The following is a 21,606-nucleotide window of genomic DNA, read 5'->3' on the forward strand; positions in this document are numbered from 1 at the left end:
TTAGCATAAAGACTTGAAGTCTATGGGAGTCGTTAGCCTGGCTCCTTCCGGCAGCTCTGAGGCGCCTGACTTACATGTATTTCAGCTCCACATGATCCTCCGTGTGAACCAGACAGCCTCAGAGCTGCTTCACCTTTATTTTTTTCACTTCAAACAAGATAAACACAAGATAATAAAAAATGGTACAAGTTATTAGCAGCGATGGGACATTGCAGCGGCCCTGTGTTCAGCAGTGCAGTTAGGAACATAAACATACAAATGATTAAAATATGATATGGACAGATACGGTGGGGAATACAGGTTTTCAGCAGCTGAAACAAACACAAACGTATAAATATAATGCAGTTCAGGTTGGTGCACATTTGTGAGTTGCACTGATCCCATATCCAAGCAGTGTGTATGTGTGTGTGTGTGTGTGTGTGTGATCAGTGTGTTTAGGATTTTTGATGGGATGTTCTAACTTAAAAGAACACTTTAAGGGCAAATTTAAGGGAAAATCAGAGCTCAAGGGGTTTAAATCTTCTGTCCTGTGAAATTTTGTTGAATGACTGATTTATGTTCCTGAACCTAAAATATTCAAACTTCGTTTTGGAGATTCAAATCCTCTTCAGCAGGATGTAACGGCCGTCCTCACAGTCACCTGGCTGACAGGTTCAGGTGAGCGCCCGCAGGTTCAGCACAGGTACTGCAGCCACACGGTTCACCACGTGGTTCACATTAGAACCCGACGCAGCAGACGGTACGCTGCCTGTCTCCGGAGAGGACCAATGCTGAACCCCACACCCTGAAAAATAAAGGTGCTAATGGGAACCAACAACAGCTCCTCAGAGTGATGCCATAGAAGAACCATTTTTGGTTCCACAAAGAGCCTTTTATCATTTGGGTCTTTGAAGAACCGTTTCTGTTCATGGTTCTTTAAGGAAACCCCAAAGGTGTCTCAAAGAACCATCAGAAATGTTTTTTAGGAAGCAAAACCTTTTTTAAGTGGTTCTTTAGTGATTTCTCAGAAGAAATGGTATCGCTACTAAAACTACTACTACTACTAATACAACTACTACTACTGCAACTACTACTACTACTACTACAACTACTACTACTGATACTACTACTACAACTACAACTACTACTACTGCTACAACAACTACTACTACTACTGCTACAACTACTACTACTACTACTACTACTACAACAACTACTACTACTACTACAACTACTACTACTGATACTACTACTACAACTACAACTACTACTACTGCTACAACAACTACTGCTACTACTGCTACAACTACTACGACTACTACTACTACTACTACTACAACTACTACTACTACTACTACTACTACTACTACTACAACTACAACTACTGCTACTACTACTACTACAACAACTACTACTACTAAGACCACTACAACTACTACTACTACTACTACAACTACAACTACTACTACTGCTACAACAACTACTGCTACTACTGCTACAACTACTACTACTACTACTACTACAACTACTACTACTACTACTACTACAACTACTACTACTACAACTACTACTACAACTACAACTACTACTGCTACTACTACTACAACAACTACTACTACTATGACCACTACAACTACTACTACTACTACTACAACTACCACTACTACTACTACTGCTACAACTACTCCTACTACTACTACTAATACTAATACTGCTACTACTACTACTACAACTACTACTACTACTACTACTACTACAACTAAGACTACTACTACTACAACCAGGGGTGGACTGGCCATCGGCCCACCGGGCATTTGCCCGGTGGGCCGATGTGCTAAGTGGGCCGACAGTCCCCCGACACTTTTTTTTAAAAAATTATTATTATTGGAATAGCTGACCGTAAGATCAGTAGATCAGCGGCCCGATTGACACTGGGCTGGCCCAATCACATTGCTAAACAACCCCTTTTGCGTAGTTTGGTCCCGCCTGCATAATGATTTCGGCAAATAAAGTCATTGCAAGAGTTTGTTTACTAAGCACCGGGCCGGCCCCTGAGACACGCTGCTCTGCGGCCCATTGGTTATTTTTCTTCACTGACACCCAAAGGGGGTGTCAGTGAAGACACCCCCTTTGGGTGATGTGATCGGGGCTGGCCCAATCACATCACGAGCCTGTGGCTCGGTGAGCCGGTGTGCAGTGCAACGCGGGTTGAACGTTATCTCATAGGATCTACTGAGATGGAGAGAAAACGCAAAAGTGGCGCAGAGAAACTGCGAGAAAAAAAGCGGCTGTCAATTTTCAAACCGATCGGACTTTTTCGCTTTTTCGTAATTTATCAATATGAATTAAGAATAAGCCCAAACAATACCCGAGGAACTCAATTCCCGATAGTAGAGCGGATAGTGCCCCCGTCTGCCATGCAGGAGATCTTCGGTTCAATTCCCCACCCGGACAAAAGGCGGATTTTACTTTATTACCTCACTTTGTTGTTAACCATGACAGTGAAGTGATTCTTATCATTCTGCCTGTCACTGGCTAGATGACACACACAGTGGCATTTAGGGTTTCTGTAATTTTCATTTCTGTACTCTTTTTGTGAATTTGTAATTCAGATTTAAAGGATTTGTGTGGTATACTTTGTTTGTCGCCATGACCTTCCTATGTGCAGTCTGGGCTCATTCTCCATTCATGTTGATAGGCACCTGCACTTACTGATCTGAAATAGATGCCCAAAAAGTGTTGGCCAGTTGTGGCCTGTTCAATAGAATAAAAAAGTTCAATTCCTATTCATCTATTGTATTTTATTGTTCCACTATAGTACTATAGGCCAGTATGATTGGGGCAGCCAAGTAATTTGACATATTTGAACAATTTTTTAAAAAGTAACGTAATAGTTACTTTTCCTGGTAATTAATTACTTTTTAGTAGAAGTAACTAGTAACTATAATTAATTACTTTTTCAAAGTAACGTGCCCAACACTGCTGATGTCAGCTAACTAATTGCATGGCATTATGGTTTTAAAGAGTTGCACAGTTGTTATACACATTTAAGAGAGCAAAAAGACCGGAAAGGTGTGCGTTATCGAATGTGGTGGGCCGGTCTGGTCCAAAATGCCCGGGCCGATTTTTTGTCCCAGTCCGCCCCTGACTACAACTACTACTAATAATAATACTGCTACTACTGTTATTACCACTAATACTACTACTACTACTACTAGCACTGCTGCTACTGCTACTTCTACTATGAGTACTTCTATTACTACTGTTAGTACTAATTATATTAGTTTTTCAGAATAAAAGCTTCTCTGAGTGTTTTAAATCAGATGATTGTGTGCAGACTGGAAACCAACATGAACATGTTGTTGGCCGGTTCTCCACGTTCCTTGTTCCTTCACTGGGTTCCAGACGAGATATTAAAAATGTCAGCTGTGATGCTGTGGCATTTCTCCGTTTTCTGATGGTTTATGGAGCAAGACATTAATCCAGTCACTGAGGAAATAATCTGCCCATTAATCCACAAGTAAAAGAATTGTTAGCTGCTGCCACCAAATAACTCCAATAAACATGAAGAACCTTTAGCACTTTAAAGCCAGCCCCTAAATAAAGAGGTTCTTCAGCTGCTGATGGTTCTCTGTAGAGCCACAGAGCGTGCTGAGGAACTGTTTGAGAACCAGTGTTTCTGTGGGAGCTCTGGGCTCTGGCCAGTGCGGCTGTGAGGACAGACCATAATAACCTGCAGGAAGCTCTAACACCCTGTGCGCTGGCAGAGTCACGTGCAAACAAAACACCACCTAACCCTAACCCACCTCAGCTGTTTTTGTTTTTGTTTTTGTTTTTGTTTTTGTTGTTTCAAATGATTTTGTGCAGAGTAAACTGTGAGCTGAGCCCGAGGCCTTCAGGGACCTGAGCTTCTGTCAGGATCTGCAGCGTCACAGGGACACTTCTGTTTCATGAATGTAGAATTACAAAGAATTACAGAATTCCCAACTTCACTGCTTTTTAGATGAATTTAAAGAATACATGACTTATAACAAATAATAATAAAATGGTCCATCTGTCCAAACTCTTACCAGAGGAATAACTGATGTGTTATAGTCTTATTTCCTAATGATTTTTCAGAAATATAGTCTGTTTTCCCTAATTATTTAATTAGAATTCAAATTTTCAATTTTTTAAAAATTCATTCATACTTCAAAAAACTGTGTGTGATCTGATTTCTGACTTATAAATATTCCATGTATTTCATAGCCAATAAACCAGACATGTCATCGTTATGAGAGTGTGCACGTCTCATCAGCGTGCCACACTGAGCATTCAGCGACCTGAATGCACTTTCTACTGTCCCCTCTGGCTGACTTACAAATACAATGTAAGTCTATGTAGCTGTGTCTCATATGTGTGTTATTAAACGTTAATAATTCAAACAGCACAGGGAGTGTCAATAAACAAAATGACGGCATACATCAACAAAGAATTCCTCGCGGTTTGACATATGAACGTCTCCGCAGCATGAAGGCTGTGGGAGGAGAGGGGCGACAGGTGTTTTGTTTTCCTGCTCGGCTGATTTGTTGACCAGGTGCCGTCGTTTGTTTACAGAAATAAAAATAAATGAACAAATATCATCACTGCAGCTGCTGCATTTGAATACTGAACGCTTTGTAGGTTTAGATTGAGACTTCATGAGTTTAGACTAGAAGCTGCTAGTCTGTGCCTGTCACACACACACACACACACACACACACATCTCCTCATGTCGTGACCTGAGCAGCCACTCTGCTTCTGTCCAAACCCTCATAAACCGCTGGATGTGGTTGGAAACTACACAGCCTGAGTTAACAAGGCTGCTCTGTGTGTGTGTGTGTGTGTGTGTGTGTGTAGGAAAACAGTCGGTGGTCCAGCCAGGCCACAGACACAGCAAGTGTAAGAGGGCGGTTTGCTTGACCACAATGGCGTGAGAAGGTTACACACACACACACACACACACAAACAGCTCTCTATAGCCTTGCCTTGGAGCTCCGTTTCCCAGCATGCAACGCTACAGGGCAGATCAGTTAAAGGCGCGTTGCACAAAAATGAGGGCTGATTGTAGTGAGGACCATTTAGACTCAACTGACAAAAACCGTGGAATAATGCTGCAAAGTCGGAGGAGGAGGAGTCACGTCATTTAAAACCACACGACAACGTAGAACTAGACAACACAGAAGGCCTCACGTGTCCTCGGGACGTCCGTGACGCATTCAGGGACTTTCTTGGTCACGAATGGCAACTCTACATGATCTGATCTACGTTCTGCGTTACTGAAGCCTGAGGTTCTCAAATGGTTAAACACATTAAACCCAATTAAATCTAATTATCGAGCACCGCCTCTGTCTGTGCTAATGCATTTACACTCATTCTGACCGTAATTTGCTTAAAGTCCCCATGCTGTCCACTTCTCCAGGGTTTTATTTGAACTGTTGATCTCTCTGCAAGATGTATTTGTGGTTTTGAGTACCTGTGGTCTGATAAATATAGTTTCACAGCTCCTCTCTCTGGCAGCACGGTTCCTTTAGCCAATCAGAAGAGAGAATCAGCCCCTCTCCACTGGTTGGCTGACTGTTTTCTGAGTGACATATGGTCGGGCCAATCACAGGCAAGTTAACGGCTATAACGTTAACGTGCCTATAACGTTATATCGACGGTACAAATGAAAAACTCTCTGTCTGTGGAGCAGCAACGTTTCCTCCACATGTGGCTAACCTGTTAGCTTGTTAGCTGGGGAGCGGAGGCGGGCCGGCTAGTTTAAGTGGGCGGAGTCGCCTTATGTGTGACATCACAGAAAGGAGGAAGTGCTGTCTGCTCATTTTAAAGGGAGACTTTCAATAAAGGGGCTGTATGCATTTCTCCAAAACTGCATTCTTCAAGCCACGGGGCTTTTAAAATAATCTGACTGAGGTGCTGACGTGATCATTCGCTGCTTTAATCCACTTATAATCTAATTATCATCTAATCAAAATAGCAGTGTGCATGTCAACGTGTTGGAGCTGAGCAGATGCTATGGTTCGCTAGCTAGCAAGCTAACAGGCTAACAAGCTAGCAAGCTAACAAGCTCACAGGCTAACAGGCTAACAAGCTCACAGGCTAACAAGCTAACAGGCTAACATCTAAACACAAAGTCAAAGTTTGTAGAGTTATGAAATTATGTTTCTGTGATCTGATGGGAAACTGAAGTTTCACTTTAAAACTCCTGGAGCCAAAGACAAGGGAGGAGTTCAGACTATCTGGAGCTGAGACTGTGTGTGTGTGTGTGTGTGTGTGTGTGTGTGTGTGTGTGTGTGCATGTGGAGGCGTATTTAAAGAACATTGAAACCACATGTCTGGAGCCTGATAAAAACATTTCAGGCACTATTATAATTTGGCGTGATCCTGTTTGGTCATGGGCCGCACGCACACACGCACACACACACACACACACCTCACACGCACACACACACACACACACACACACTCTGTCCGTGCAACATGTTTACTGTGAAACTTTACAAACGTGCCTCTCGGCTCAGATGAGATCCAGTCTGACTTTTCCTGCTCTACGTCACGTTCAGACGCTCTTAAACAAAGTTGTGTCTGATTTGTAAAATCTAGATCTGTCTGTCTGTTTAAAGGAAAACGACTTTCATATGAAACCAACTGAACTCAATTCAACTCAACAATCATAACAGAAAAAACGAAATAACTCCAAGAAAATGAATTTTTAATCATGAAAACTATGAACTAAACACAACATAAACTCAAACTAAACCAATGGAAACTAAAGTAAAAAAATCTTGAATTTGGAAAGAGTGATGCTGCCTTTTGCAAAATGATATTAATAAATGATGAATGAATGAAATGTCTTGTTATAAACTTTATGACGGGCAGTCGCTCGTCAAGCTCAGTGACGAGTTGAAATGTTTTTCACCCAAAATCCTCAGCTGTTATCTTCAGTTGTTCTCGGTCTCCTCCTTGGTTTCCTGTGCCTTTGAAAAATAATAAATAATAGTATAATTATATTATAAAATATATATATATGTAATAATATTAAGAAAGATCCTGTGTCTGAAAGTAGAGTCTGTCGTGTTTGAGCCAAATCTGTTCATCTGGCTGACCTCATCCTCCTGCTATGAGCCCTGTGTGTGTGTGTGTGTGTGTGTGTGTGTGTGTGTATGTGTGTGTGTGTTTCCCACCAGTGACCACACTTAAAACTTAATCCGGAGCGTCTGCAGCTGACATCACAGCTGCATTAAAGGTGCCCACATTAAGACTACATTTCCCATCAGCCCCAGGTTCCCACACTGAGCAGCTGGTTCTCATTTGGAACCAGAAAACAGTCGTTCTCAAGTGGGAACCAAGTGGGCGTGTCTTATTATTCTGCACGGAAAGATTAACCAAGAAAACTTTATGGTCGGTTTAAAAAAAGGTTGAAGCTAAAATGAGCAAAAACAAACAAAACAAATCCTCTCCATCAGGACTCGTGAGACACTAGCAGTGTGTGTTGGTGTGTGTGTGTGTGTGTGTGTGTGTGGGTATAGCTGGGGACTCTTCTGTGAGTCGGCTGTTGGACAGTGGGTGTGTAGCTCCCAGCCAATCACAGCGCAGCGCCGTATCAGACCAATAGCACCACGTCCAATAGGAAGCTTTAACCCTCTGTCACTTAATATATTATATCTTCATATGTTCACTGTGCTTATAAAACCTGTCACCTGTCCTGCACACCTGCAGCACCTGAACATGGTGTTTTGGTTTTTTCATGTATTTTTCTCGATCTGATTCGTCCGCGAACGACAGGAACTGAGTCGTAGGTGAGAGCCGTTCATTTTCGCTTCCCGCCCTGATCTGCTTCCCTTTACGTGACACATGTGACAGGGAACAGTCACATCCGGTCCCCTTCTTTTCCTCTGATTGGCTAACCCTAACACTAACACCTGCTCTAACAGTAATGATTCTTAAACTGGGCCCAAACCCAAACCTTAGCCCATGTTAAGCTCTAACCGTGACCTGACCCTAACCTTAACCAAACCCTGACTTTAAAAATATAAACATAATTGGGGTACCATGCTGTTGCACTGTACAAAGGACAAAAAGTGAGGGAGTTTGTCACAAAGCAGTGAATATTTAAGTCTTAACCACACCACAGCAACTACAGACAACATGTGTAACTTCTCTGATGAGACACGGGGCCCCAGTTTGTTGCAACACGTGAAGATGTAACATAAAAAAAAACATGACTGAACCCCAACCATTAACCAAATATAGACCCTGAAATACTTCCTTAAATTAGACCCAAACCAACCTAAACTGTAACCTTAACCAGGGTCTGAAAAGGATGAAATAAGACTCCCAACATTAACCTTAACCAGGCTCAGATCCTGAATAATTCCTAATGTAGAGCCAAACCTACAGTATCTAAACCCTAATCATAACCACGTCAGGATTAAACAGGATTAAAGGACTAATTTCCACTGGATTCTAACCGAAACCAAAAACAGCCCTGAAGAACTCCTAAATAAGACCCAAAGTAATAACCTGACCCTAACCTTGACCAAACTCTACTGGACCGAGACCAGTTTAAACCCTAAAACTTTTCAGAATCAGATTAAAATAAGACATTCTCAGCATCACCTGACTCTCACCTGTAGTACCTGGCGAGGTGAGCCTGAGGGAGAGCAGCTGCTTCTGATTGGTTCCTCTAATAGTAACTTCCAGCAGGGGGCGCCGCAGGGCTTCATCTTAACTGGGAACCGCTAACATGACGAGGCGTGTTGTTCTTCAGGGTCGTGGCAGATAAGCCTTTTCTCTCCAAAACTCACCTGGCAGCCCGAACCCAAACCCTTAACTTTAACCCTTAACTCTAACCCTTAACCTTAACCAACCTAAACCAATGGAGGCAATGAGTGGCAGCAAGTAGCAGCCAATCAGAGGCGGGGTAGGGGCGGGTCCTAGCCAGGGCGGGACGGGGAAGTCAGACTCAGAGGTAGAACGAAGAGGTAGAATAGTATGAGAGGAAAAAAAAGAAAAGAAAGTCAGCCAAACTTGAAAAGGAAACAGCTTTTGGATGCATTTCAGCAATAACCACAATAAAATAAAATGGAATGCGACATTTGCAAATCAAAAATGTGATTTAAAGCAGGTCTGCCGCCTGCTTTTGGTCTTCTGGCGACTCTTCAAAAGATCCTGAGCCGTAAGAGCCGGCTCCCGTCCAAGAGCTGAATCCCACCTGCTGATGCGCTGCTCTTACCGTCGTGATCCAAACCTGAGGTCAGCTGGGCCTGCGCAGTGTGTTTATACGTGCCCCAGAGCATGATGGGATGTTGACCGTATCATGCGGTCCACCTGTATGGAGGCATGTGCACTCGCTTTGTCTCCGCGCTGCTTTATTCAGTGTTTTCCCTTTAATTTGTCATCATCTGTATAAGTGCTGTGTGTGGAGGCTGTAAAATCTGCAGCTGTTCATACGCTTGTGTGTGTGTGTGTGTGTGTGTGTGTGTGTGTGTGTGTGTGTGTGTGTGTGTGTGTGATTGACAGGGCGTCTTGCAGTTCAGAAGTGGAAGTTGCTACCACCATCAGCGCTCACAGTAATATTTTAGTAGCAGACCACACACACACACACACACACACACACACACACACACACACACACCACAGTGCTCCCTGCAGAACACTCCACACACGTTTTCATCTTTTTAATGTTGATCTGTCAGACTTGAAAAACGTCGTAAAAATAAGAGTTAAACTCTGACGACTGGACTGAAGACTGGAACCGTCCTCGCTCTAAGAAACACACCCGGACATTTTGAGTTTTTTGGGGTTTTTTTTGGGGGGGGGACATTGTTCTTGCCACAATGTGGAATAAGTGTGGACCTTTATGTCTGCAACAGGATATTTCATGGAAACAGAAGACGTAGTTAGTTAGTCTTATAACTTCTGGCACAGCAATGTGCCAAACACCATCGCCATCTTTTTCAGATACAAATAATAAACAATAACAATATACTGTACATCCATATAATCCAGTTCTGTGTCAGTCAGCGGTAAGAAAACACTTAAAAACACAACATGACCTTTTCTCCACCTGGATGTGTTTTTCTTGTCTAAAGCGACCAAACTTTAGCCAATTCAGGAAGTAGATTTAACCACTTCCTGTAAAGGGGTTTTCTTTTTTATGTCACTTACACTTGACCATGAGTTGCAGAGTTGATAGATTACCTGTTTTAACCGTGAAGTCTTGTAGGTAAAGCAGATAAAGACATCGTTGTCGGCAGGATTCGAACCTGCGCGGGGAAACCCCAATGGATTTCTAGTCCATCGCCTTAACCACTCGGCCACGACAACTGACAGCTGTAATTCTTGGTTTACGTGCAATGTGTCAGTTTTGTTTTAGAGTTGAAGTCAAATCTCATTTGCTTGACTTGGAAAACATGAATAAAAAGCATCAGCGTTAATGTACAGGCATCACGCTGTACCAGGAGATGGACATTTAAATTCCAGCCGATGGAAGGATCACAGATATTTTAACTTTCTCCCCATAACTGACCCTCAGGGGTGATGATAGGCGTCAGGATCTACCTGAACTGGTGATGTGGCTTTCCAACACAGAGGCATGAGATTATTCCAGAAGCCTCCCCGCAAACTATTTGTTTGTTTTAGCGTCTCAATGCCGCAGCATCGAATCAGCTCAGCCGCTCTGATGCTCCTCCCTCACTCTGGATTTGATGTTGTTGTTGTGTGTCGTGTTTGAAGACTGTTTGAAGGCCGATTTCAATTCAATTCAATTTTATTTATTTGTATAGCCCAGAATCACAAATTACAAATTTGTCCCAAAGGGCTTTACAGAAAAAATACAATTTGAGTGTCCAGAGCGTCTGGACTGAGACACAGTCGTAGAAATTGGACTGGAATCACATTTCAAACCTCCTCCGTCTGTGGTTTGGATCTGATTTGCAAAAATCACATTTCATGTGTTGTTTCGCGGTCCAGACTTTCTAAAAGCAACCTGGAAACATATGACGCATTTGAGAGACTTATGATGGAGATGCTGGGGATTGAACCCAGGACCTTGTACATGCAAAGCACACACTCTTCCACTGAGCTACATCCCCACAACAAACAGTTTTGTTTCTGCCAGAAGAGACTTTTTAAAAAAAAAAAAAAAAAAAGCTGGTAAGCTGGTACCTGACATCAGCATCTGACCTGTGTGATCTGATCACAAGGTGACGCCTCAAAGTCCAGGTGTAAACAGCAGCCAATGCGTCCTTTGAGAAAAATCCCCATCAAAAGTCAGTTGTAGGATGATCTAAATAAATGAATATAACTTATGTGTTAGGAGAAAATATAAAGAATAAACTTGCATTTATTAAATGATCCCGCTATAAATCCAAATGTCAGATAAAGTAGGTGGAGAATTCACAGACGACTTCAGTCATTCATGGAAAAAAAAAAAAATCTGGAAAGACTTCCACAAAGGATCCTGCGACTCCTCTCTCCTCCAGATGCTTTTGAGGAGGAGCTGAGATCGACTTCCAGGTCACAGAGAGGAGGCTGAGAGTGACCCTGAAGACCATCAGCCACACCTCAACAAACAACAGATACCACAAGAGGGCGCCAGCGGTATCAACAATGTCCCGACACGGGTTGACCAGCTGGGGCTCCCAGCAGTGTTTCCCAACTGAAGAAACTCCTTGGATGAGAGCACATCTTTGTCAGCAGGATTCGAACCTGCGAGGGGAAACCCCAATGGATTTCTAGTCCATTGCCTTAACCACAACAACCTACACCTGCAGGTTAAGGTGCAACATGTCCATTTTCTTCCACCTTTACATTCGAACTTAGAAGAAGCATTTGTGTTGGCAGCCTAAACAAGACCTGTGAGCGCCCAAACAACACCTGACCACCTGTGAGACAGTCTATTGGGTTTACATTATATTACAGTTGAGAGACTCATGATGGAGATGCTGGGGATTGAACCCAGGACCTTGAACATGCGAAGCACACGCTCTTCCACTGAGCTACATCCCCACACAGCTGTGGAAAATAACTTTAAGTGATGAAGATAAAGCCAGTCAGCACAGGTAGATTTCTGCTGGAGAAACCTGATCACTGTTGCCATGGAAACCCTTATTCACATTCCTGAACAGCTTCTTACATGTGAGCAGGAAAAGTAAATAACCACAATAAACACACACAGCACAAACCACCCTTCCTGCTGAAGGACTAATAACTCGATGTCAGTGTTACCATGAAATTAAAATACGAAGACAGAAATAGACAAACGTCAGTTGCACGTGCGCTGATTACCTGCTTTAACCTGATTTCTTGTGAGCAGGTAAACAGAGCGTTGTCGGCAGGATTCGAACCTGCGCGGGGAAACCCCAACCCCATCGCCTTAACCACTCGGCCACGACAACTGACTCCTTCAACAGCAGTGAAATCTCTCAGTTCTACTTGCAAAAATACATTTTAAAACATCAACATTAATGCTGGCATCACACTGTAACAGGAGATCACAGATTTTTTAAAAATGGCTTCTCTAACTGAAATTGAAAACCAGTCACACTGGTTTGAAGGTCAACTCCAAGAATCACAGTCTTAACCATGAATTTATGTTACACATCAACAGAGTCATTCTGATGGAGACGCTGGGGATTGAAGCTGGCGCTGCGTTCCAATACTCATACTACTACCTAGTATGGAAAAAAAAAAAAAAAAAAAGAATTAGTATGTGCCAATACATAGTATGTCAGATGCAGTATGCCAAGAGTACCAGGATGTTCTACTACATCCGGTCAGATTTCACAGTCTGCATGTCAGCATGCTGCTCTGGCCATTCTGACCCACAATCCTTTGCACAGCGGACGTTACATCACACTGACTGAGCTGTGTGTACAAGCCATGCCCACATACGGAAGACAACACACACTCACATGGAACTCACCTGGCTCAGGTACAGCAGCAGCGACAGGAAGACAGAAGATAATAAATATGACAGGCGACGGCGCAGTATGAAACAGCACCGACATTTTGACAACAACATTCAAATGTGGCGCTACGGACGGCGGCGGAAGTGAGCAAGAGGGTCGGAGGTCAGGGAGGATGTATGCAGTGTGTCCCAATAGTATGCATACGCATGCATACTGCATACTACACTGCATACTTTGTAAGAGCAGCTGCAGCACATACTAAAAGTAGAAAGTGGAAGTATGTGATTTGGAACGCAGGGCTGGACTTCTTATATGCTTTACACGCCGTGAGCGCTGTCCCTCACAACCTGCGTCACCGCAACTCTTCATAACTGAGCTGTTCTACACTCTTCTGATGAGGAACATGGACAACAGAGGGTTCCTAAGAGTATGAAGATCATGTTGAGTCATCAGATCTTCAGCATGTAAAGAAGCCGTTGTCGGCAGGATTCGAACCTGCGCGGGGAAACCCCAAAGGATTTCTAGTCCATCGCCTTAACCACTCGGCCACGACAACTGACACCTGCAGGATGAGGTGCAGCATGTCAGTTTTCTTATACAGGTACAGTAAAAAGAGATGATTTTTAATTGAAAACCTGTGTATTTAACGGGGACATCACACTGTACCAGGAATGATTAACTGTACCAGTTAATCATTCCAACTAATAGAAAGCTAACAGGTGTTTTTAAACTTCCTCCCACCACTGAAGCTCCAGCTGTTTACACTCTCAGCCTCTCTGTGTTGAAGCTCCTGTTTCAGCAGGAAGTTCAAACATCTCTGACTTCATTCACTGCAACTTTGATCTCATTTAAATCCTGAAAAAGTTCTCCTGCTTCCACATTCATTCTGTGTGTTTGTGAGATGCAAATCAGAATCTTGTCATTAAACTAGGATTAAATTACAGCTGTCCGTGAGCATTGTGGAGATGCTGGGGATTGAACCCAGGACCTTGTACATGCAAAGCACACACTCTTCCACTGAGCTACATCCCCATGTCAAACAAACTTGTTTCTGCCACAAGAGAACATTTTTTAAAAATAACTTGCACCTGGCATAAACAACTGACCAGGGTGATCTGATCACAAGGTGACACCTCAAAGCCCAGAGGGGTATTCCAGAAAGGAGGTTCAACAAACTCTATCCCTGAACTCTGAGTTGACTTACTCTGAGATGGGAAACTCTGAGTATCTGGTTCCAGAACAGCTGATCTGAGTTAGTTCAATAAACTCTGAGTATGTTCACCTCGAGTTACACGTGTGCACAACCACTATAAAAAGCCATCATCAGTGGAGCCCCAATATCACGAGTCACCATGGCAAATGAAAAAAAAAGATCCAGTTATTTTACCCCGCTGGAGTTGGAGGTCCTATTGCAGGCCTATGGAGAGTATGACGTTTCGCTGTAAATGTAACACTGCTGCAGCAGCAAAGGAGAGAGAAGCGTCATGGGAGAAAATTGCTGCCCAAGTCAACACGTAAGTTTGAATGTAGTATTCCATTGACTTAACATTTAACTGGGCTTAAGATCATAGCATACAGCTATGAATGTAAATAGGAATCAAATCTGATTTTCATTTAGGTGCAATCCAACAGGGGAAAAACAGACTTGGAAGCAGCTAAAAATGAAATATAAAAACATCATTCAAAAAGGTAAGGCATATTTTGCTAGGCTTGATTTTATTTATTTATTCATTTTTTTAAAAATTGACTTAGGCTATTAAACAAAGTAAATATAAATTCAGTGGCTACTTCAAGTAGTAATTTAAACCCCTAACAAAATGTTGTTTTAACACGTCCTCTCACTTAATACCCTACTTAGTAACTTAGATTAACACTTGATACAATTGTAGCCCTGTCGTCCTTAATTTCAGTAATTTATATACAGACAAAATGTTGTTAAAAAATAAATAATAAGAACAAGTTCATGGAGTGTAAATATGTTTAAAATGTGTTGGAGTATAACATGTTAAAAATAGTAATTTCATATATTGTTAAAAGTCAGAGAAAAAGTGTGGTGCTAGTTTTAAAAATCACTTGTAGTTGGTTGGCGGTACAAATGCAGGAGACCACGTTTGTTGTGGGGCAGTGAAGCATCTTTTATTCTCCCATCTTTGTTGGTATGTTGTAGTCCTTAGCCAATCCTATCCACGCCTTGTTCGGGGAGGAGGGACTTAGCATCACCTCAGTGGCGCAGTGAGAACTTGGCGACTTTCCAACTCCCCATGGCGACTTTTTTTGTCAAAAGCGACTAGCGACAAATCTAGCAACTTTTCCTGGTGTTATTGGAGACTTTTCTTGTATTTTGGAGACTGACATGAAAGCACGTATCGTTCCTCTGCAGTTCCTGTTCTCAGTGAGCAGCGGGTGCTGCCGCGAGCCCCTCCCCCGCCCCAAAGTCCTCACAGGTGGTCACAGCCTCGAGCCGCGCGCGGCAGTCGCAGGCAGCTGCAGTCCGGAGAGGAGCAGAGAAGAGACCCACCACTCCACGGCCAGACAGCAAAATCGCGCATGCGCAAAGCCGTGCGTGTTGATCCGGCCCTTCCCGTAAAATTTGTAGTTCTAAAACATATTTAGGATGTTTTTTACCCACTTTTTGTCTCTCCCACGACGTTATTCCTCTCCTACAGCGTCCATTACAATCACGTGCAAATTGCCAGTTATGCAAATTAGGCGATGACGTCATCTGGCGACTTCTAGCGACTTTTAGGACAGCCAAGAGCTGCTTTCCTTACTGAGGAGTTGGCAGCACAGGGTGAGCTAGAGCAGAAGCGGCTTGTCGGCACATCCAAGCAGGAGAGCTGTAAACAGTAAAAAAATTAGAATAACAACACTCATAAGTCCCAAGACTGACGGAGAGTCGTCCTGTGGTGATTGTGAGAACTCCAAGGATCTGCCAGAGGTAAATACGTGTATTTTGATGTACTCTGTGTTGTTGTTTGCTTGTAATGTGTAAACGACGAGCTGAAATGCTAATCGCTGTTAGCCTTTAGCTTAGCCTGCTCACGGACTTTCACCCTGTTAATTCTGCATTGCAGCTAGCAGTAGCTCATTTGTTTTTGGAATACTGTGGGTTTTTCGCCATGAAGTAGCCTGTAGCTTAGTACTAAGAGGAACTATGTAATTCAGGACCGCACATTTGCCGTGAGAGGGAGAGTGAGGCCCGGGACCGTTGGAGGGAGACTGTAGCTGCTGTACTGGAGCCTTGGTTTGCCGCCTCGTGCTGCTGCCGCCGTCCGTTGGCGCTGAAACTGCACCTGCCCCTTCCCCTCCCCCATCTTCATCTCTGACTGTTGCTGGATTCGTGAGTACTCCAAACACTTTGCACGTGCCTTTTTGTTTATGCTGGTTAGACCCAGTGAAGCGGCCGTTTGTTTCAGGTGTTATGCCAAGGTACGTATCCCCGATAAAAATTGTGACCCCTGTCCGGTTTCGCCGAGTAAAACATGGGTTTTCAATCAAAGCAACTGCTTAAATTTGCTAACACTAACCCTAAACCTAATCCTAATCCTAACCTTAACCCTCTGCAAAAGCTCGTGGATAAAACTTGAGCACTAAAACATCGTAGTTCCGCTCCTATGCGCGCTCCTGTCGGCTCTCGCAGACAGGGTTAGGGTTAGGGGGCGGACAGGGGGCACAATTTTTTATCGGGGTTACGTACCTTGGCACAACACCGGCCTCTGCTCTCACAAGCATCGTCTGGGCCTGCTACGTTTTTCTTTATTTGCTTTTTGGTAGCCCGGTGAGTGTGTGTGTGAGTGTGTGTGAGTGTGGGCTGTGAATCTTTTGATTTTACACGTTTCCCTTGGGTTCATCAGGGGTCATTTGTGGATTAAACCTGCCAGAATATTATGTGATATTTTGAGTATTGTTATTGGTTTGCACTTAAAGATCAACAGTGAACTAGTACTTAATTTTCAAATGGTCAGACCGTAATTTTGTAATAAATAATTCTATTTGTTTCAACTACATCCTGTGTTGTATGTCCAAAGGTGATATTTATTTGGTTTATTACGGTTTAAAAGGGAAGTATTTTGTGTTTACTTCTTAAAAGATTATTGGGGGCACCGCCAAGTTATATATCATTATCACGGTTATTACAGGTATATAGCGCCCCTTAAAAGACGAACTCAGGCCCCGTCTCAGTGTACTATAACACCCTAATTACCTTACAATTCATATTTTTTAGCTACATGGGACTGGGGTTACACAATGTTTACACATTTTTATTTTATACGTATTGAAGTCATTTAAAATGTGACGATGTGTACACAAACACATTAAAATACTAATTTAAAAAAAGATTAACATTTGAGTTCAGCTCAGCCAACAGAAAGAAGGCAGAGGCCTGAAAAACGGGTGGAGGGCCACCTCCACCACCTCTGACAGAAGCCGAGGAGCTGGCCCTCTCGCGATGTAAGGCACATAAGGCAGTTCAGCTTCAATATCAATCGGATTGGGAATATCCATGTCTAACAGCTTTCATGTGGGATGAGACAGGTAGAAACTCAAGGTTTCTTATAGTAAACCTGCCAACTGGGAAGGTTATGTTCACAGAGTCTGTTACCATGGTGACTGACTCAGAGTTTCAGTTACCTCTCTTTCTGGAACAGATAACTCAGAGTTTCCCTCATCTCAGGGTTAATTTACTCAGAGTTTTCACATAACCCACTTTCTGGAATACCCCCTAGGTGTAAACAGCAGCTAATGCGTCCTTTGAGAATAAAAAAAAACATCAAAAGACAACCAACACATGCACCATGTCAGTTTTTGTTAAAGCTGCTGTTTCCAGTGCCATTCAGACCTGAACCTTTTCACTGTGTTTGTATTAAAGGCTGACAGGCAGCACTGTGGAGATGCTGGGGATTGAACCCAGGACCTCGTACATGCGAAGCACACGCTCTACCACTGAGCTACATCCCCACACAGTTCACTCTGTGGACTCTTAGATACTTACTAGTCAAAAACTCCACCAGGTGATTTCACTGATCACTTCACCTTAAAGAAGAGAGGAGGGGCAAATCAGTAAACTCACCTGGTGGAGGTTTTGGTTGGAATGAAAAACTGCAGCCTCTCAGCCTCCAGTTTGACACCCACAATTCATTTAAGTCAGAATGCGACAGTCTTCATGATGGAGGCTGAATACAGGAGCTCATACTTGTGCAGGGCTGTCTCTCTCAGCCTGTCTCACTCTTCTTCACCAGGCAGCAGGTAGACGCTGAGAGTCCAAGGACCACTGGGAGTGGAGGTGTGTCTCCGTGTGATCATCTTATTGTTTAATCAGGGATTTGGAGCCTCAGTTTTACTTCACAGATGCATGAAGGTGAAAAGGCCGTTGTCGGCAGGATTCGAACCTGCGCGGGGAAACCCCAATGGATTTCTAGTCCATCGCCTTAACCACTCGGCCACGACAACTGACACCTGCAGGTTGAGGTGCAGCATGTCAGATTTCTTATACAGGTACAGTCAAAAGTGATGATTTTTAAGATAGATAGATAGATAGATAGATAGATATACTTTATTGATCCCAACCAGGGAAATTCTGGAAAACCTTTGAAAAAAAATTGAAAACCTGTGTATTTAATGGTGACAAAACACTGTGCCAGGAGATTATATTAATAATTCCAACCAATAGAAAGCTAACAGGTGTTTTTAAACTTCCTCCCACCACTGAAGCTCCAGCTGTTTACACCTTTATTACTGTCATTACTTTTAGTGGGAAACTATGGGATTTTTTTTTTTTTTTTTAACTTTCTTCCCCTCATAACGAGCTGAGCTCAGTTCAACATCAACAGTAACACTGGAGGAGTCGACCAGCGAGCGTAACACCTGAGGAACTTTCAATTACCCAGTTTCCCCTGGGGGATCAATGAGGAGTTTCAGTTCATATTCAGTATCGACGGTGTCAGTCGGCACTGTGAGGAGACACAGGCTCTTGAACCCACGACCAAAGAAACCCAAACGCATCTCCAGTCCAACACATTCACCGCTCAGTCCAATCTCATTTTTTGACTCATAAAACCTGAATAAAAACATCAGCTTTAATGCTGGCATCACTGAGTGAATTCACTTCAATTCTTTTAAAAAATATGGGCAAAAATCTGACAAGCACATTAACACAAAGTTACCTGATGAGTAAGAACTAAAAAAAGCTAAAGAAAAAAAAAAAACAAAAACCTATAAACAAATAACATGAAAATTACCCCCCCAGACACAAAAAACCCTCTAAATAATTAGAGAACGAACAGAAAATTTGTCAAACGTTACAAAAAATTAAAACAATATCATAATAATTCTAATTACCTAAATTTTTTTAGATTTATTTTTGCAATAAAGTGACAAAACAATTTAAAAACAGAAGTGTAAAACAGAACCAGGTAACAGAATCACAAAATAATCAAACATCATCATTGTAATTATTATATTTTTAAATGTAATTACCTCGGCACCAGCCATAAATAAATAAATGTGTTAATTAATTAATTAATACAGACAAACAAGAAGCAGGTGATTTGGTTCTGAGGTGGAAATAAAATCCTTGTGGAGTAAAAGGCCGTCCACAGAGCGCCAGGTGTGGGAGCTGGAAACAGGCCACAGCTTGTTGGAGGTAATCGCTGTGTGCAGACTGAATTTGCATGAGAATATAATAACAGTCTGACATTCAAATGAGATTAAGTTTTGTCACCAAATGTTGCTGATTCTGCTGTTCATCTGATTCACATTCAAACCTCTGCTGCTCCTGTGTGTGTGTGGGTGTGTGGGTGTGTGGGTGCGGGTGCGTGTGCGCACACATTCATGGGGATGTAGCTCAGTGGTAGAGCGCATGCTTTGCATGTATGAGGCCCCGGGTTCAATCCCCGGCATCTCCATGCTTCTTTTTTTTCCCTTCTTTTTCTAAATGATCTTTAACAGTTGTTTTAATGACATTTAAATTTACTTTAATTTGAATTGAAATTTAAGTGCTGACATCACCGACTCTCATTGATCTCTGCTGGAAGTTTGTTTAAACCGTTAGCTGACCGCCGCCCGGCTGAAGGTCAGAGTTCAGTCCGAGTTTCAACATCTTCATCTTGTCGTGACGGGTGTCGGCTCGCTGTGGGCTGAGGTGCAGGCGGGTGGCAGACTAAGGCCCCGTTTACACGACAGCAGTTCTGATGAAAATGGAAAACTTATTCCTTTACGTTTTTAAAAAGTTCCATGTTTATACGATAACGCTGTGAGAACAATCCTCGGATCGTTTGCAGATCATTGTACCCATTGATCCGCGAAAACAACTGAAAACCCTGTAGTGTGCATGCCAGGCCAGTAGGTGGCGGTGTAACTTTGCAATGTAACACCACAGAGTAGCACCGTGCGCCTGCATACAAACGCTTTGTGCGTTGTTGTTGTTTTCCTGTTAGTGTGTGGCTGAAAACGTCAGTCACGCGTGAAGTGGGGCCGTGTCGTCATTGTTTTTACAAGAAATTCGTATGGCCAGTTTACACGGCGGCGGGGAGAGCGGCGTCATCAAAAAATTCCACTCTGGAACCCGGTTTCCACAGTTTGCGTTTTCAAGCACCTAAAATGCAGTTGTCATGTAAATGAACAGCCAAACTGCAAAAAAAGTTTTTCCGTTCTTTGTGAAAACTGTTGTCGTGTTAACGGCCCCTAAAGGAAAAATAACATAAAGCGTCTCGTTAAGGCGTCGCAAATGACAGCAGATGCTGAAGGACGGAGCTCCATCCCTGCTCCTTTAAACGTCTCCTCAGCTGCAGATCAGGACTCCAGAGTCACCCTCCCTCCTCGCTCCTGACTGAGTCTCTGAGAGCCCAGGTGTCAGATCTCACCTGTGGAACTGAGGCAGCCGGGAGTGGAAGTAACTCATTACAGTTTATGTGATTGCTTTTGGGTGTTTCAAATTTGTGAGTATTTTAAAAGTCACTCAGTGTCCGTTGTCCCTGAGCGTGTTTTTGCTGCAGTGATGTTCTGGACTCCATCTGATTGGCTCAATGATTCAGACTGAAATGATGAGTTTATCTTCTGAAAGTGAGCAGATTCACTTCATTTCTTTCAAAAACGTGGAAAAATGTGATGAGGAAAAAAAAAAAAAAGACCTGACAATGAGTAACTATAAAAAAAAAAAATACAGGAAAATTACATGATTTATACACTTATACACAGGAGGATAAAAAAGACGTGTTTTCAGATGTCAGCCGCTCCTTCATCCCAGCAAAACCCAAATAAAACCATCAGAAACAGAGTCCACCGGCCAGACATTCACTGAGCACATACTTTGGAGAGTTCTGCTCTGCTCTATTCTGTTCTACTGTGTCCTATTCTAGGTGTGTGTCAGACGTTGCTCTGTCATGGTGGCTGCTGACGCTCTGCAAACACTCTGCCTGTGTGTGTTTTGTGCTGACAGAAAAAACACCTTCCTGCTCTGGGAATCAAATCTCCATCGTCTCAGCGAGGCGCTTAAAATACGACCGCGGCCTGAGGTTTCAGCCGGATGTGAGACCGAGGACGTCTGAGGGACAAAATCCCTTTTCAGCAGCAGCCCGGAAAACTGACGGAGTCTAGTTTTTTATTTTTGTTTCAGTGAACGAAAATGTTTCATTCACAGCAAGTTTGAGTTTGTAGTTTTGCTTCAGTGGAGACGCAGTGAGTTCCTCTGGGG

General features: G+C 43.0%; 8 non-coding genes across 8 annotated transcripts; 1 reads left to right on the plus strand and 7 right to left on the minus strand.

Annotated features, from left to right (window-relative positions):
- Nucleotides 1–10,247: 10,247 nt before the first annotated feature.
- On the minus strand, nucleotides 10,248–10,329 carry trnas-aga (transfer RNA serine (anticodon AGA)). Its single transcript has one exon. It is a non-coding gene; the product is annotated as a tRNA-Ser (tRNA).
- Nucleotides 10,330–11,024: 695 nt separating this feature from the next.
- Nucleotides 11,025–11,096, minus strand: trnaa-ugc (transfer RNA alanine (anticodon UGC)). The gene has a single exon. It is a non-coding gene; the product is annotated as a tRNA-Ala (tRNA).
- An 844-nt stretch (nucleotides 11,097–11,940) lies between these two features.
- Nucleotides 11,941–12,012, minus strand: trnaa-cgc (transfer RNA alanine (anticodon CGC)). The gene has a single exon. It is a non-coding gene; the product is annotated as a tRNA-Ala (tRNA).
- Nucleotides 12,013–13,388: 1,376 nt separating this feature from the next.
- On the minus strand, nucleotides 13,389–13,470 carry trnas-aga (transfer RNA serine (anticodon AGA)). Its single transcript has one exon. It is a non-coding gene; the product is annotated as a tRNA-Ser (tRNA).
- Nucleotides 13,471–13,874: 404 nt separating this feature from the next.
- On the minus strand, nucleotides 13,875–13,946 carry trnaa-ugc (transfer RNA alanine (anticodon UGC)). The gene has a single exon. It is a non-coding gene; the product is annotated as a tRNA-Ala (tRNA).
- Nucleotides 13,947–17,801: 3,855 nt separating this feature from the next.
- Nucleotides 17,802–17,873, minus strand: trnaa-cgc (transfer RNA alanine (anticodon CGC)). Its single transcript has one exon. It is a non-coding gene; the product is annotated as a tRNA-Ala (tRNA).
- Nucleotides 17,874–18,283: 410 nt separating this feature from the next.
- On the minus strand, nucleotides 18,284–18,365 carry trnas-aga (transfer RNA serine (anticodon AGA)). The gene has a single exon. It is a non-coding gene; the product is annotated as a tRNA-Ser (tRNA).
- Nucleotides 18,366–19,747: 1,382 nt separating this feature from the next.
- trnaa-ugc (transfer RNA alanine (anticodon UGC)) lies at nucleotides 19,748–19,819 on the plus strand. Its single transcript has one exon. It is a non-coding gene; the product is annotated as a tRNA-Ala (tRNA).
- The last annotated feature ends 1,787 nt before the right edge of the window (nucleotides 19,820–21,606 follow it).

This window comes from Myripristis murdjan, chromosome 21, assembly GCF_902150065.1.
Source record: "Myripristis murdjan chromosome 21, fMyrMur1.1, whole genome shotgun sequence".
Taxonomy (NCBI): Eukaryota; Metazoa; Chordata; class Actinopteri; order Holocentriformes; family Holocentridae; genus Myripristis; species Myripristis murdjan.